This window comes from Eptatretus burgeri, chromosome 6 (genome assembly GCF_056783735.1).
Source record: "Eptatretus burgeri isolate ZD-2024b chromosome 6, Ebu_testis_v1, whole genome shotgun sequence".
Taxonomy (NCBI): Eukaryota; Metazoa; Chordata; class Myxini; order Myxiniformes; family Myxinidae; genus Eptatretus; species Eptatretus burgeri.
In genome coordinates, this window is record NC_140966.1 from 47,969,644 (window position 1) to 47,985,250 (window position 15,607).

General features: G+C 39.6%; 1 pseudogene across 1 annotated transcript; it reads right to left on the reverse strand.

Annotated features, from left to right (window-relative positions):
• Nucleotides 1-1,239: 1,239 nt before the first annotated feature.
• LOC147024712 (uncharacterized) lies at nucleotides 1,240-11,250 on the reverse strand (annotated as a pseudogene). The gene is made up of 2 exons (XR_015059168.1): nucleotides 11,188-11,250; nucleotides 1,240-4,307 (listed from the first exon to the last, which is right to left on the reverse strand). The product of XR_015059168.1 is annotated as an uncharacterized LOC147024712 (transcript).
• Between the last annotated feature and the right edge of the window lie 4,357 nt (nucleotides 11,251-15,607).

Here is a 15,607-nt window from a genome sequence, read left to right on the forward strand (position 1 = left end):
AGACACACAACAGTTCATAATGGCACCAAAATGTAAAACGATGGACAAAATTAATCATGCCAAAAGGCTGAGAAAGGTTATGACAATTGTGCGAAAAAATAAGTTCTTCGATACGTCGGCACGAGCTGAAAGTGTGGTATCTGTGGGCTGCCATTATGGGATAAATGAATCAACTGCGTGGTAAACGTGAGTCAAATATCCGTGCCAGCAAAGCGCAAAAGTGTCATTCCAGTCCCATGATCCTCTTATTGAAAGGATGGAAAAAGCACTTCATGTTTTGATTGAAGACCAAACAGAAAAAAATGCCTTTGAGTTGATTTGTGCATGGGAGAAACAATTCCGGATTTACCATTTTGAGTGGACTCGTGTTGGGGAGAAATCATTGCGAATTTACCAACGACTCCACTAGGCACCCGGGACTGAGCTGATCCAACAGCCATTGCAAGTTCCACATCCATGTCTTTCTAACCTCCACCTCCCTCCTATAGCATTATCATCATCCCGAGCTAAGTCGTGTGCTAAGTCATATTGATGGCAGAGTGCAGTACGAAGAAGTACGTTGTATGCTTACCTTCACCCACCTTGCTGTTTTGGAATAAATTGCAAAGGTAAAACTTGTGGTTTTGCTTGTTTTATGCTGCATTTATTTTATTCACATGTTTATCTCAATGTTAACATTGTGTGTGTGTATATATTTTACATGTTTATTTCAATTGTGATGTATTTATTTTTGGCTGCCGTCGATCTTCCTCTATATTTTTTCAAAGCCGAGGAACTGAAGCCCCCTTTTCCCATTGGCCCCTAGTTTCCACTATCGTGGCATTTTTCAGGAACTTAACCCCTACGATATTTTAGCGTTTACTGTATACTTGAAAAATCTTTGATTTTTGCAAGTAATAAAAGAGCAGACCAACCGATATACTGTACTTGCGAATCTTCCATTTTGCAAGTGACAAACAAGCAGACAGACCAGGGGTGAAACACAACCTCCTTCACCTTCGGTGGTGGAGGTAAATGAAAGGTGAATACATTTGAGAGAAACATAAAAATTTATGTGAGCAGTCTGACTTTGCTCTGGAGTGCATTACATCACTTTTGGGAAGAGAATAACTCAAACATAAAGAATAAACTAATTAAATCAATCTCAAATGGAGTTTGAGGCAGTTCTCAAGGCAAAAGTGGGTCACACTGATTACACTGGACAACAATAAAAAAAAAACTTTCCATCTGCTACTCAGATAAGTGTAGGTGTCCTTTATTAACTCAAGCATGGTGAATCTAAATCTGAAGTCAGAATTGACTCAGTACGTCAGGAATTTTAGTTACAGAAAAATGACATTTTTGGGCCTTGTTTATTAAAAAATCAAGCCCATTGCACAATATATACAAATTGCACAATATAAACACATCGTTTCACGTTCAGTAACTGTTAACCATAAACTGAAGCACATTCATTGAACAACATAAACACGTTGTATAAAGTATGCATTAACTGTTTCGAAATGCTTTCAGCACTTGCTTTTATGCTTGTGACTAGCAGTGGTTTGTCTCTGAAGAAATCAGCAGTTGTCCCCCATCATGTTGGGGTTGAAATGCCCCTGATAGTGCATCTCCATTGTGCTCGCCCCTATAGCAGCATTTATCTTGGTGGAACCTCTCACCATGCTCATCGCTCACAGCACCAAGGACGGCTGGGAAGAAGTCCAAGTATGAATGAAAAAAATGCAACTTCAGCGACATACAGCAACCCATTTCTTCAAAGGCCTTTATCATATCTTGAACCAACTCAGCAAAGTGGGCTGCTCTGTGATTCCCAGGAAATTGTAGACTACCAGTTTGAAAATCTCCCATGTGGGCAGCTACAGTGGGTTCAGCTTTGACTGGAAGTGGTTCATTGTCAGTCTGGAGATATAAACAGTGCAACATACTGTATATGCCTGGTGTTGGCTTAATGGTTATGGTGGTGGGCTTGGGATCCGAGGGTCCTGAATTCAAATCCTGCTCGGTTGTTAAATTAATACTAGGTGGGGTTTAATCAGCCTGTCATTTTTCTGAGGTCAGCAAAATGAGTACCAACTTGCTGGGATGATTGAGCCATTTGAGTATACTGTGTCAGAGTGGTGACCTGTCCAGGATTGTGCTCACCAGCCCAGGAAACTGCTTTTGCAGTAGAGTTGAGTATGGTCCTGTGTAGAGTATGGTCCTGATGGATGGATACTGTATGTGTGGTGTCATGTCTTGTCTTCGTTGCCTCCCTTGCAATTCAGGTGTTGCTCCACAATATCCCATAAATGCTCGATTGGATTCAGATCTGGTGACTGAGAAGGCCATAACATATGGATAACATCAGTGTCATGTTCATCAATCCATTGGGGGACCACGTGCATTCTGTGGTTGGGGGCATTGAGGAGGTGACCTCTTGCAGCCATGCTGGCCATAATTATGGGCAACCAGGCCTGTGCAGCATTTTTATATATAACCCCAAGCATGAAAGGAGGTTATTTTCTTAATTAACACATGAGCCACACATTTGTGGAATCTGTTGCTTGGTGTCCCTCATTTACCCAGATATTTCCATTTTTTTGTCCACTACCTATATGTCTGCACAACAGTTATTGCAAGAAACAGTTAAAACTTCTGAAGGCTTAAAATAAGAGGCATTGCTTTTGATGCAATTTTTAGGGCATCTCCCCTTTCATAATTTTATTTGAACCTTAGCATAAAAGACATTACAACTGGATAAGCTATGTTTGACTAGCAAATTAAAAAGAAAATGTAAGTTCATGCTATAATGGCAATGCTTGTGCTATAATGTGACACTTAAATGTAGTTCTTCTTACCACCTACAAAACTAGTGGAAACAGAAGTGAAATGCCAAGATAAAGTGGCAAATGATGAAAAATTATTGATGCAGAAACGTGGCCAGATGCCATGCTTTGTAGTGGAACATACATAGTATCTGAATGGAAGAATTTTGGCCAATCATGTGTTGACATGCAGCTCGTGTAATCTGTTGTTACCACTGTTTCATCTGAATTTGAACATAATAGGTTGTTGGAATCTGTACTTATATCTGGTTTTCTTTTAATCCAGTTGGCAAAGTGCAGCATCTCGCAATCACAAAGCCAAGGATTCTTCGCAGCAGTGAGGTTTTTGAAATGCGGTAACCATCTAAAAAACCTTTTTGGCAATAACTTAAGACTATTGTTGGAAATTGAAAGAGAAATCAGCATTGGTGTAGGGATCAGCAGCCTTTGGGGTAGCTCAGTAAGCAGGTTGCTTTGCAAATTGAGGTTACGAAGTGCATTTGTGTGTTGTAAAATAGTTGGCTCTACAGTTTGTAGATCGTTCCAACTGAGGTCCAACTCCAAAAGTTTGTCTAACCCAATGAATGCTGAAGTTTTGATACAGTGAATCTGATTATGACTGAGATTTAGTGAAGTTGTGTTACCTGGGATACTGCCAGGAACATAATGAAGACCCCGTGAGCTACAGTTGACCTGTGTCCCAAAGCAAAGGCACACATCACATGCTTTATGATAAATCCCTTTGGAAGATCCATATGTTGGAATCTCATACATTATGCCACCTCGTCCCTCAACATCAATGACATGCTTCGGTTTGTCATGACACAATGGGAAGTAGAAAACCTTCTGTCGGTTTATTTTAAGCCATGTTGAGAAATAAAAGATCTCTGGGGAACTGCATTTCCACTTGTTTTCATGTAATGTTAGTTTCACAAGGCTTGGAATGCTATCAAATGTACCATCAGGGATTATCTCCAGATTGTTATAATGGAGGAGCAGAATTTCCAATCCCTGGAGTTTATCAAATATCCCAGGAGGTACGGAGACAATATTGTTTCCATGAAGGCCAAGCCAATTGAGCTTTGAGAGCATGGAAAACATTTGAGGATCTAGTATGCTTAGTTTGTTGAACCCAAGGTTCAGTTTTTTTAGTTCAGGTGTACTTCCATTCGCATCTGCTGTTTCAAAGTAGAATTCTTTGAGACTGTTGAAGCTCAGATCCAGGTTGGAAAGATTCCTGAGATGCGAAAATGCTCCAGCTGGGATGCTACTTAAGTAATTGTATGCAAAACTTAGAACTTCTGTGTCTTCACAGATATTCTTGGGAATTACGGTGATATAAAAGAAGGAGAAATCGCAGATGGGAAGGTTGGAGTCATGGTGGTAACATCGTTCATGTGTTTCTTGAGCGTGAGTAAAGATGAAGACACCAAAGAGAGTGAGAAGCAGCAGATGCAAAGCCATGGTGAGAGGATGATTATGAAGATTCTGAAACACCAACTGGGAGTGGGAGGAAAGATGAAAATATAGTTCATCAACATAATCCTATTTGTCATTAAATAATTGTGTACACTACATCACAAAGATACACAAGGAAATTAAATGTCGGTGGAGGCCACTTGTCCCATCATTCCTGCACAAATTTATCAACACTAGAGTGAAAAAAGAAAAATGTTTTTTTTCTGTCGTTTTTTTTCTTTCTTTCTTTCTTTCCGGGGGAGGGGCATGGGTGAAGAGAGTTATTGGGTTAAAAAAAATATAACACCACATCAACCATACAACAGCCCTGACGAGACCCCCCCCCCCAAACAACACTGCACAGATGTACAAAATCACCCATCAATGCGCAAGCTTGCTAAAACTCCTGCCAACATCCCTCAACCCCTCTATCTCCAATACTTCCAGGTACCGATCTAATTCCAATTTAAAGTTATCTACTGTTTCTGCTGCCACTACCTTTCCAGGGAGACCATTCCATGTTTTAATAACTTCTCTCTGAGTAAGAGACCTCTGCCTTATTAATGTCTTAACTCTCCTCTTCTTTACGCTCAGGCTATGACCCCTGGTCCCATCACTGTCGACTCTGCTGAATAATTCTTCTGCACTTATTTTATCTCTGCCTTTCATTATCTTAAACATCTCTATCATAATTTATTTTCTGATGTTTGTTGAATTTATTTTTCACTTGGAATTTGTGAGTTACGATGTGTAAATAAAGGTGGAAAAAGTCTGATTTAATGCAATTTAATTCCATTCTATAAGGCAACAAATGGTGAAAATTGTGAAAGGGGGTGTAGACTTTCGATAGGCACTGAATGTCCTTCCTGAGTTGTGACCAAAACTCAACAAATTCCTGTACAATGTTAACACCACCTCTTTTGATTTATAAATGATCCCCCTCAAAATACAACCTAAAACCCTATTTGCTTTACCTATAGCTGCCTGGCACTGTGCTGCCTGCTTGAACCTCCCATATCTATTACCACCCCCAAATCCTTCTCCTGTGTGACACGCTCCAAAATTACCCCTTGCATCCTGTAATCTCTATTTTCATTGTTCTTTCCCATCCCCAACACCTTACACTTGCTCAGATTAAATACCATTTGCCAATCTTTTGCTCAATCTATACAAGTATCAATACTTTCTTGTATCTGATCACCAACCCCTCTACTATCCACCTTACCTCCAAGCTTTGTGTCATCTGCAAATTTGGAAAGCTCCCTCTTCACTCCACTATCCATATCGTTGATGTAAATAATGAGTAGTAACAGCCCGAATACTGATCCCTGAGGTACCCCGCTACTTACATCCTCCCAGTAAGACATCCTCCCACTCACAGCCACTCTTTGCTTCCTATCACTAAGCCAGTTTGCAATCCAATGAGCTACCTGACCAGCCACTCCACAAGCTCTCACTTTGGCTAACAACCTCTTATGTAGTACCCCATCAAATGCCTTCTTAAAGTCTAGATATACTATGTCCATTGCCGTTCCCTCATCCATCCAATCAGACACTGCTTCATAGAACTCGAAAAGATTTGTTAAACAGGAACTACCTTTGGTAAACCCATGCTGACTCCCTTTAATTAGTTTGCATTTATTTAAATGTTTCCTCATCTGGTCCCTAATTAATGTCTCCAACACCTTCCCCACAACTGAAGTCAAACGAACAGGTAAGACAGGTAACAGGTAAAATTAACAGTTCTCCAATTCTTCTCTGGATGCTTTCTTAAATATTTGTGTTACCTTTGCTACTCTCCAATCCTCCGGTTCCTGCCCTGCCTCCAGTGAGCTATTGAAAATATCCGTTAATATCTCGCTTACCTGCTCAGCCACTTCGCTCAACACTCTCGGGTGCATATTATCTGGACCACGGAGCCATATCTTCTCTTTGATTACCGAGCTGTTCCTTTACTTCCTCCACTCCAACCTTGATATTTTGTAAAAGCCCTTCCTTACCTCCTTGATACATACTCTCAGCTTTTGGCAATTCTGTCTGTTTGTGTGTAAAAGTTGAAGCAAAATACCTGTTTAATAAGCCTGTCATCTCACTTTCCTCATTAACTACACTTCAGGTGCTATTCCTCAATGGGCCCACACTGTTCCGAACCTGGTCTTTTCCCCTGATTTCCTTAAAGAATGCCTTGATGTTATGCTTCTACACTAATGAATGTGTGTGTGTGTGTGTGTGTGTGTGTGTGTGTGTGTGTGTGTGTGTGTGTGTGTGTGTGTGTGTGTGTGTGTGTGTGTGTGTGTGTGTGTGTGTGTGTGTGTGTGTGTGTGTCTGTTTTGTTCCTAAAGCATAACCTATTGTATCTGCTAACTCCCTGATGCCCACCCCTCTCTCTTTTTGTCCCATGCTCTCCCCTCCCATTACAGTGCAGCACCCACCTCCCACCTGTCTCTCTGTCTCTCTGTCTCTCTGTCTCTCTGTCTCTGTCTCTCCCCCCTCCTTTTGTATTCCCACCACCCAAGCAATGGGTGTGATTTCCTAGTGCTTAATATTCTTAGCCATGTCCTTCTCATACTCTCTTTTGACTTGCTGAGTTATTTTCTTAACTTGCCTCCATTTACTCCGATGGTGATGTAAATCTCACTCCAGTCCTGTTCATATAAACTAAATAAATACCTTCTGATTCTCCTTAATTGCGTTCCTTATCTCACTACTCGACTCCCCTGGCCTCTCTCTGCTTCTAGTTTTACATCTCATGGGACTGTACTTACTCTGCACCCTACTTGATTCTTATTTTTGGGGGTTCTTCAGGTGGTTCTTATTTTTGAAGTTCAGATTTATGTTTTTTTTACATCATCCTTTTCCAACATTTTTCACTTTTAACGTAAATAATTAATTTGCAACTTAATTTCCCCCCCCCCCCCACTTTTACTTGAGGCCACGGATGTACTGATGATCCTTTGTACATTTATCAAAAGAAGATAATTGCTTTTGTGTACTGGAGACTTCATAGAACACCTTGCCCCATGCAGTCTTGAGAGAAAAAGGACATGGGTGGGGTCTGTGAGTGGAAACTTTGATTGGCCATGATGACGTAAAGTGCCATAATATTTTGTCCAAGTACTGATAAATGGAAGGGGTTTTGAAACTGCCAATAAGGTTATTTGTGTTTTACAGTGTTCGAGTATATAATTCAATTGAAATAAAAGAAAGATTTTAAAGGTTGTAGGAAAAAAAACCTTTTTATGGAAGTTTACCACCATTGGTGCAACATCTTTTACATCACCTTATTTAACACGTTACATTAGTTCTTCATGCCTGTTGTTTGTGTCCTTAATGATGTCCTTAAAAACAGTAAGTTTCGTGTTTGAAATGATTTTCAATCTTGTTGGACTGCCAGACAGGCAGACAGACCACAACACTTATCTCACTCCTCTCTGTGCATGTACGATCGAGACAAATCCAGAGCCAAAGTTCTGTTGAAGTAAAAGCTCGTTTTCCAATTCATGTTAAAAATATAACATTTAATTGAAATTAAGCTGTTCCTCGATCAGAAACTGTCATTTGTGGACAGACAGACAGCCAAAGTGAGCCAATTGCTTAACCGCACTTTTCGCTTCGCATGCGTGGGGTAAAAATTATCTTAAATTTATAATAATTTATGTTTTGGTTGTTAATATACAAGCCTAAAAATTTATGTTGGTTCATGGTTGGTTCATGCTTTTATGATCAAAACCGCAGCTTCAAGGCTAAATTGTTAGTGATTTACAGGTAAAAAAACAACTCATGATAATAACAATCATAGCAGAACAGCACATATGAATCAAACTAAAAGAGGATTCATGTCATCATTCAACAGTCTGATAATATAACGGATTGCACTTTTTAGGTCGTATTCGGTTTTACGTTTAGTTTCACAGAATCTATCACGATGACGCAATTATCTGTGTAAGGATTGTTTTTCAGTCACAGATCTGGAAATCTACTATACAAAGAAGATGCAAAGTTTTCACAATTTTTTTCATGCCATTCCTGTCGAGAGTTCAGCTCGCAGCCATACTCAGGGCATTATGGCAGGATTCGTAGCTAGGAGCCAAGATAATCTTCAGTGCGCATTTTTTGCATTACTTCAATCATAGCTATCTGCTATTGTGTCAGGGAGGAATGCCATACTGGACAGCCTCCTCCTCTTTCATATGCAGCACAAGGCTGCAGGTAGCATCATTGGCTGAGGGTGTGGCTCTGCCGCTCATACAATGCCCCGATTACCAGCACACTGGTACTGTTTTTGCCAACCTCAGAAGGTTGGCTGACAGGCTGAGTCAACCCCACCTGGCGTTAAATCGATGGCCAACAGGGGCTTAAACTCAGGACTCTAAGATCCCAAGCCAGCAACCCCAATTGCTAAGCCAACACCAGACACTGGACAGCAATACTCCCGCATAGGTGGGATTTAAGATGTATAAACCATGATCTTCTATCAGAATATGGAACTTCTTCAGTGATCTAAGCATGTACAACTTTCTTGAAAGCTTTGAACTAATGATACCACCCAGTAATTTAACCTACTGACTTTCCTGTAATTGAACAATTTTTTTTAATGTTACAATTATGCACACTCAAACATGACTTGTTACATCAAACTGTACATACGTGATATTATTGTTTCAGTTATTCCCATCATTTTCATCTATAAACACAGAGAAATGAATATCCACACTTTTTATTATTTTTTATGTTGTCCACTGAAATTTCTCAAAAAAGGAAATTGAACAAATCATGTAATTTTCGAAACTCCTGTGAATGTTACTGACATAAACAAATATTTAAACGCATTCCAGCCCTTTTCATGCACAATGCACCTGCTTACAAAGAGTATTAATATTCTTTCCATTACCTGTAAATATCAAAAAAATTGTCATTAATAGCATAACATGAGTAAACAAGAAGGGCACTCGGTAGAGCGCATTCCTCCGCCATGCAATGCTTGATCAACTCGAACATATCGAACCCAATACATTTTTGAAATATCACGCCATATGTCGTTTTTGACTCAATCTCTCAATAGTGAAGAATCACTTTTAAAATTCCAGTAGTCGGATCCGGATCCGAATCTTCACCAAAATATAGTCAGTTTGTCCTTGTCACACACCAAAACCTGTCCACAAAATTTCATCCGGATCTGTCCACATCTTTTTGAGATATCCTGCACACAGACAAACAAACAAACAGACAGACAATCAAACAAATGAAATTGCTTGTTGAGCAAGGAATTGCCGGAATAACTTTGTCATATCTCCATGATCTCTGAAAAAACAAAAACCTGGAAATCAATTTGGTTCTTATAAGTCAATAGTGCTACTGTTTAATGAGTTATAGCACTTAGTTTGGTCATGATCATAAGTTGGAAGTCAATCGGACTTGAAATGGCGTTTTTATCACAATTTGAGTTTTGACACGACCCCCCCCTGACATTCGACCCCTGACCGCTAAGAAGGGTGTTGGTGTGACACCACAATGAGACATATGGTTGGATGCAGAATTGGAAGATGCACATTTTGGATTTGGTTTGAAGTCGATATGACCATTTTAGCGGACGTTATTGCGAAAATAAGAATTTTGGTTTTACGGTGACCTTGATCTTAACCTTTGACCTAGATTCACCAAAAACGACAAGTGTCTAAGTTGGATCATGGCCGACGTCTGTACCCAGTTTGGTCATGATCGCTGAAACGGTGTGGCTGCTACAGGGTAAACAAACACACAAACAAACAGACAGACAGACACACAGAATGACACACACAACCGACCAACATAATTGCCGAAATCCGAAGGATTCCGGCAATTATAAACAGACAGAAAGGGGTGAAAACCTAACCTTCTCCTTCGGTGGTGGAGGTAAATATCATACTACTGTATATATCATTTTTGACCCAATTTCTCATGGTGAAAAATCACTTTAAAGTTAAATAACTCGTATCCAGATCCGGTTTCGGATCTTCACCAAAATCGAACGAATATGTCATGGTCATACACCCAACATGTGCACCAAGTTTCATCAGAATCCATTCACAACTTTTTGAGATATCATGCTATATATTAGCTTTGCCCCATCTCTCAACGGTGAAGAATCACTTTTAAAATTCTAGTCGTCGGATCTGGATTCGGATCGTCACCACAATCGAATCAATTCTTCGTGGTCACACACCCAACCTGTCACCAAGTTTCATTCAAATCCGTACACAACTTTTTGAGATATCATGCTCTATATTGGTTTAGCCCTTTCTCCCAATGGTGAAGAATCACTTAAAATATTCACAGATGTAAATCCGGATCTTCACCAAAATCGAATCATTTAATCGTGATCACACACCCAACCTGACAACCAAGCTTCGAACAAATTCGTCCACAACTTTTTGAGATATAATGCAATATATCATTTTTGGCCCGATCTATCAATGGTGAAGAATCACTTTAAAATTCTAGTCATCGGATCCAGATCCGGGTCTTCACCAAAGTCTAACTAGTTAACTTTGTCACACTCCGAACCTGCCCACAAAATTTCATCAGAATCCATCCACAACCTTTTGAGATATCCTGCACACAAACAAACAAACAGATAGACAAACAGACAGAAAGGGGTGAAAACATAACCTCCTTCACCTTCGGTAGAGGAGGTAATAAGTACAGTAATTCATATTAAACTAAATATAAGCGAGTACATAACTGTTAAAGTATTGAAGAAGACAAAAAAGAAAGAAAGAAGACATAAGAGGATAAGAAAGAAAAGGAAAGAAATTAACATATTAAATAATTGTATGAGAAAATGAGTATTGTGTCACACAAATCGGTGAAAGGTGAGTGTCCTAAAACTGAAATATTTAAGTGAAATGTATAAAAGAGAATATGCATGAGAAATACGACTTACTCTTGTTTTTGTCTGACTTGACATGTCATTGATTCAGATGCAGTAGTGGGTTTTATACCACATTTCAGTGCGGAAGGAAAGCAAGCACAAAGACTTGGCATAGACACAGGAAAATGAAACCATAAACAATGCTCAGGCTGCTCAGCAAAATTTCACTTCCAAGATGATTAGTTGTAAACTTAATTTGATGCAAACTTATATTACAAAAACTATACTCAGGATATAAAATCTGGAGTTAAAAAAAAAAAAATTAATCCACAAGCTATTTTAAAAAATAATCACAAATATAAAAGTGTGAATTTGAAATTGATCTTTCATATTACTTTGTATTTTTCAAAGGTTTTCTCCGTCAGTAATTTGTTATGAAAATGAGAATTTATGTTGTGTTGTTTTTCTTTGATCGAATGAAATGGTCAATGATGTCATTATTGTTGGTATCAGACTTTAAATGTTTTCGATGCACGATTATTATTGTTTTATCATAGAATCCTTTGTATTTGAATTAATTAAGTAAAGAAGAGAGAAAAGTAAACGAGGTTGATAATTGTATTAAAAACAACTCACCATGGTTCAGAATCAGTCATTGTTGTTGGACGATGAGAATGACAAAGTCACAAAGCAGGGAATTGCTCATGCAGGTGAAGCTATGCACTCAGAGGTTATAATCTTGGATACATGGTCAGGCAGGTGATTGTTGCTTTAGAGGTGAGAAACAGCTTATAATACTGTACTTGTATATCATATTACAAGAAGGACAGTATGTTTTGAAAGAGAGAGACAGAGACAGAGACAGCAAGGAACAAGAGATTGATGTGTGGGTGGCACTGAGATTTCATAGAGGGGTGGAATGAGCAGATCAAGGAGAGGGACATCAGTGAAGTGGTTGTGATCGCTTCACTGTTCCACTTTGGTGATTTCTCCATTCAAAATGAGGTACCTTTTTCTGACACTCAGATTTCATCAGAGCTCCAAACTCAGTGGGACAGACGTATCTGCCCTGAGCTTGCATTTTGTTGAGCTTGCACCATTTCTGCAAGGAGCTCATATTGGGCTGTTCTTCACATTGGCGACTCACCACAGCAGGTAGAAGTGATTTTCCACATAAGGTTGATGTAATTCCAAACGGGTGGGTATGCTTGCGTAAAGACGTGAAATATAGCACTCTATCTTAGCATCACTCTGCTACAACACAGAAACTTGTAACAATTACTTCTGCTACTGTTTTATCATCTGGCTCACAATTGCATTCATTAAAATTTACATGAACACAGAAACCATTTTGCCCAGGCAGATGCCTTACAATGCTGTGCGGACCATGACCATTCAACACCTTTACAAAGGAATTTGTGGGGGAGGTTCAAGAACAGTGCTCAGATTTGGAGAAAAATCGCAGCAACAGTTCAACATAACCCAGGAATGCTTGAAGCTGAATAGTGTTTGCAGGAATAGGAGTATCATTAACAGCTTCAGTCTTCGACTTGTTCAGCCTTTTGCCATCAGCACTGACAATATGACCAAATTTTTTTTTCACGTTTCACCTTTACACTGACTTCGATGAGACACTTGAGAACCATCTCAAGGTTACACAAGATGACAAAAAACATCATCTTGAAAAACTACAAAATTGGGAATTGCTTTTAGCAGATTCCCCATATTACGTTGAAATATGGCAGGGGCTGATTTGATGTCAAAGGGTCATGATTAAATCCAAACAACCCTTTGTGAGTGTTACAACATGTATACTTCTTGGAGTCCTTATCGAGTAACATCTGAATGGGAACAGATTCCAAGTCTCGGCAGCTCGACGTCTTTCCACCAGAAAGTGCAGTGAACACGTCAACTGCCTTGGACAGAGGATAATCGTCCTGCTGTTGATTGTTGCTTTGTAATCACCACAAATCCTAGTATTACCGTCAGACGTTAATGCAAGGACAACTGGACATGCCCAATCACTAAACTCAACAGGACCGATAACACCTTCCTTCTGCAGGCGGTCGAGCTCGACCTAACGTTGAGGATGAACATGTGAGATATAGACCTAGCTTTACAGGAAACTGGCTTGGCATTCTCATCCACATAGATTTTGGCTTTCACACCTTTAAAGGTGCCGACACCCCCATTCAAACAACAGGGGTATTTGTCAAGAATGGCATTGTGATTAACATTACAAACGATCCATTTGATTGCAGGCCAATCAGGTTTGATGGATTCAAACCGATTATACTCAAATAGTGTCAGTCAATTGTCCTGTAACATCAACAAGGGTAGTTTCCATGACACATCATTTAAGGTGACCTTCATATCAGCACTACCAATCACAGTTATCAGTTCAATGGCAAAACATCACAACTTGGCATTCACAGATCAAAGTACCAGCCTTGTTGTCTCCTGGCTAAATAGCCTTTTGAAAGTTTCAGAACTCCTGATTGACTGGCTGCCCCCCCCCCCATGTCCAGCTCGATACCCATAGAAATGACATCCAGCTTGACATCCACAACAATGGGTTTGTTTTTGCCTGATGTCCTGAGCAAATCATACTCCTCAGAAGCAGGAGGTGTTGTTTCACCACCAGTCACTGGTGCAGCCAAATTGATTATGTAGTGAGTTGCACCATGTTAGAATGTTAGATAACACATGTTGCATAGGTGGCCAGGTTTGCCGCAGTTATGACAAAAACAATGTTTGAAAGTGACACAGGTGGGGTAAGAAACTGTGTCTCGATCTAGACCCCACTACATCTTCTGTCTATACTTATCTAACTAAAATTTAAAAAAAACGATTTCCTCTTTCTGCTATCACGACATTTGCAAGGAGACTATTTATTTCATTTATTTACTTAGATATTGTCAAGATTGTGCTGGCTTGTTTTGGCTAATGATGGCCTCCTATGTTAAAGTTCCTTGTAATTCCTTCTGTGCAGTGTGAGTGCACAGTGAGCCCTTATCAGGGTGACTTCTTCTTTGCACCTTTGATCTGGATGTAAAAAGAGTTGCATCAATTACTGTGTGCCATTGAGTGCTCTCTCAGGTTCAATCCTGAGCACACATGGAGAGGATCCAGATTGCATACACGGTGGAGCCGTAATCTGCTACGTGAAGTTGTTAAAGATTGGCGGTGTGTACGAGTTGTGAGTACCATGTGGCCACACCTCAACAAAGAGCTGTGGGTGCCACCTGTTTCTTCTTTGCTTACCTTGTACAAACTGCACATAAATACTCCTAAACTCTCAGTGTTCAGGTCCCTTGTTTACCACTACATTACAGGTTATGAATTTTTTTGCAGATGAGGTTATTAGTGTGTGTGGAGAGTGGAAGTGGGAAGAAAATTTCGGGTGCATAACACAAGCACCGACGCACTTTAGAGGGAATATTGCTCGCATTGAGCAAGCTCCATTCCATGCTTTGGTACAACCTACCAATCAACCAGTACCATTAGGCTTGTACTTGTTGAATGCAAGTGAAATAATTGACTTGCAATGTTGATTGTATGGGAAATCGGACAGAAGAAAATGTTTTCTCATGTTGTAATCTCTTTCAAAACACTGAAGTTACGGTGAAATGCCACTGTGTAAAAACAACTGGGGTTACTTTCAGAACATTTAAAGAGGAAACTTGGCCAAGATCATTGTCATTGTTCAAAATCAATAGGTGGCAGTTCAAAACAGGATGCAGCAGCTCTTCTGGGGATCACATCTCTTCCATGATTACCTGTCGTCTTTCGGGAAAAAAACAAAATGTTTTCGGAGATGGAGAGAGAAAGAGAAAACTAGGAAACAATGCTTTTCTTTCCAAACAACACAATTGAGACAGCCTGGAAATAAAATGCAGCAGAGCACTGGTATGGTTTGTCAGAGGACCTGGGTTTGATTCCTTGTTTGGGCTTGCAATTTTTCCACATATATTTATGATACATACATAAACAAACACATAGATTATATACTGGTAAGTACTTACAAAAGCGATTTTATTTGAAGTTATAACCTTAACTTATAAGCAATTGACTGATTTCCCCAATTGCCCGGATCATCAGCTGGGCACCGTTTTTCATCGTGGTTTTGATCCTTTTTGCCCAGAATATCTCCAAACATCAGATCCACAACCCCCGGTCACAGGTCCACATAAGTAGATTACTCAACATCAATGGTCACACAACCTCAAAGTTGTATCCAGACAGTCAGTCAACACAGCAATGCAATATCCTTATTCAAACTTATTTAATTAATACTTTTATTGAAAGTATTACTACATTTGAATAACTTTAATCATACACCACTTTATATGATAATTTAAGCGATAAACACTTTACTTTGAGGACATGTCCATTGCACAGCACTTCCATCTCACTATGGGCTCCAACAACAGTCATTCAAATATTCAAACTGTCATTAAAAACCGATTTTAACATGTTGCACTGCATATCC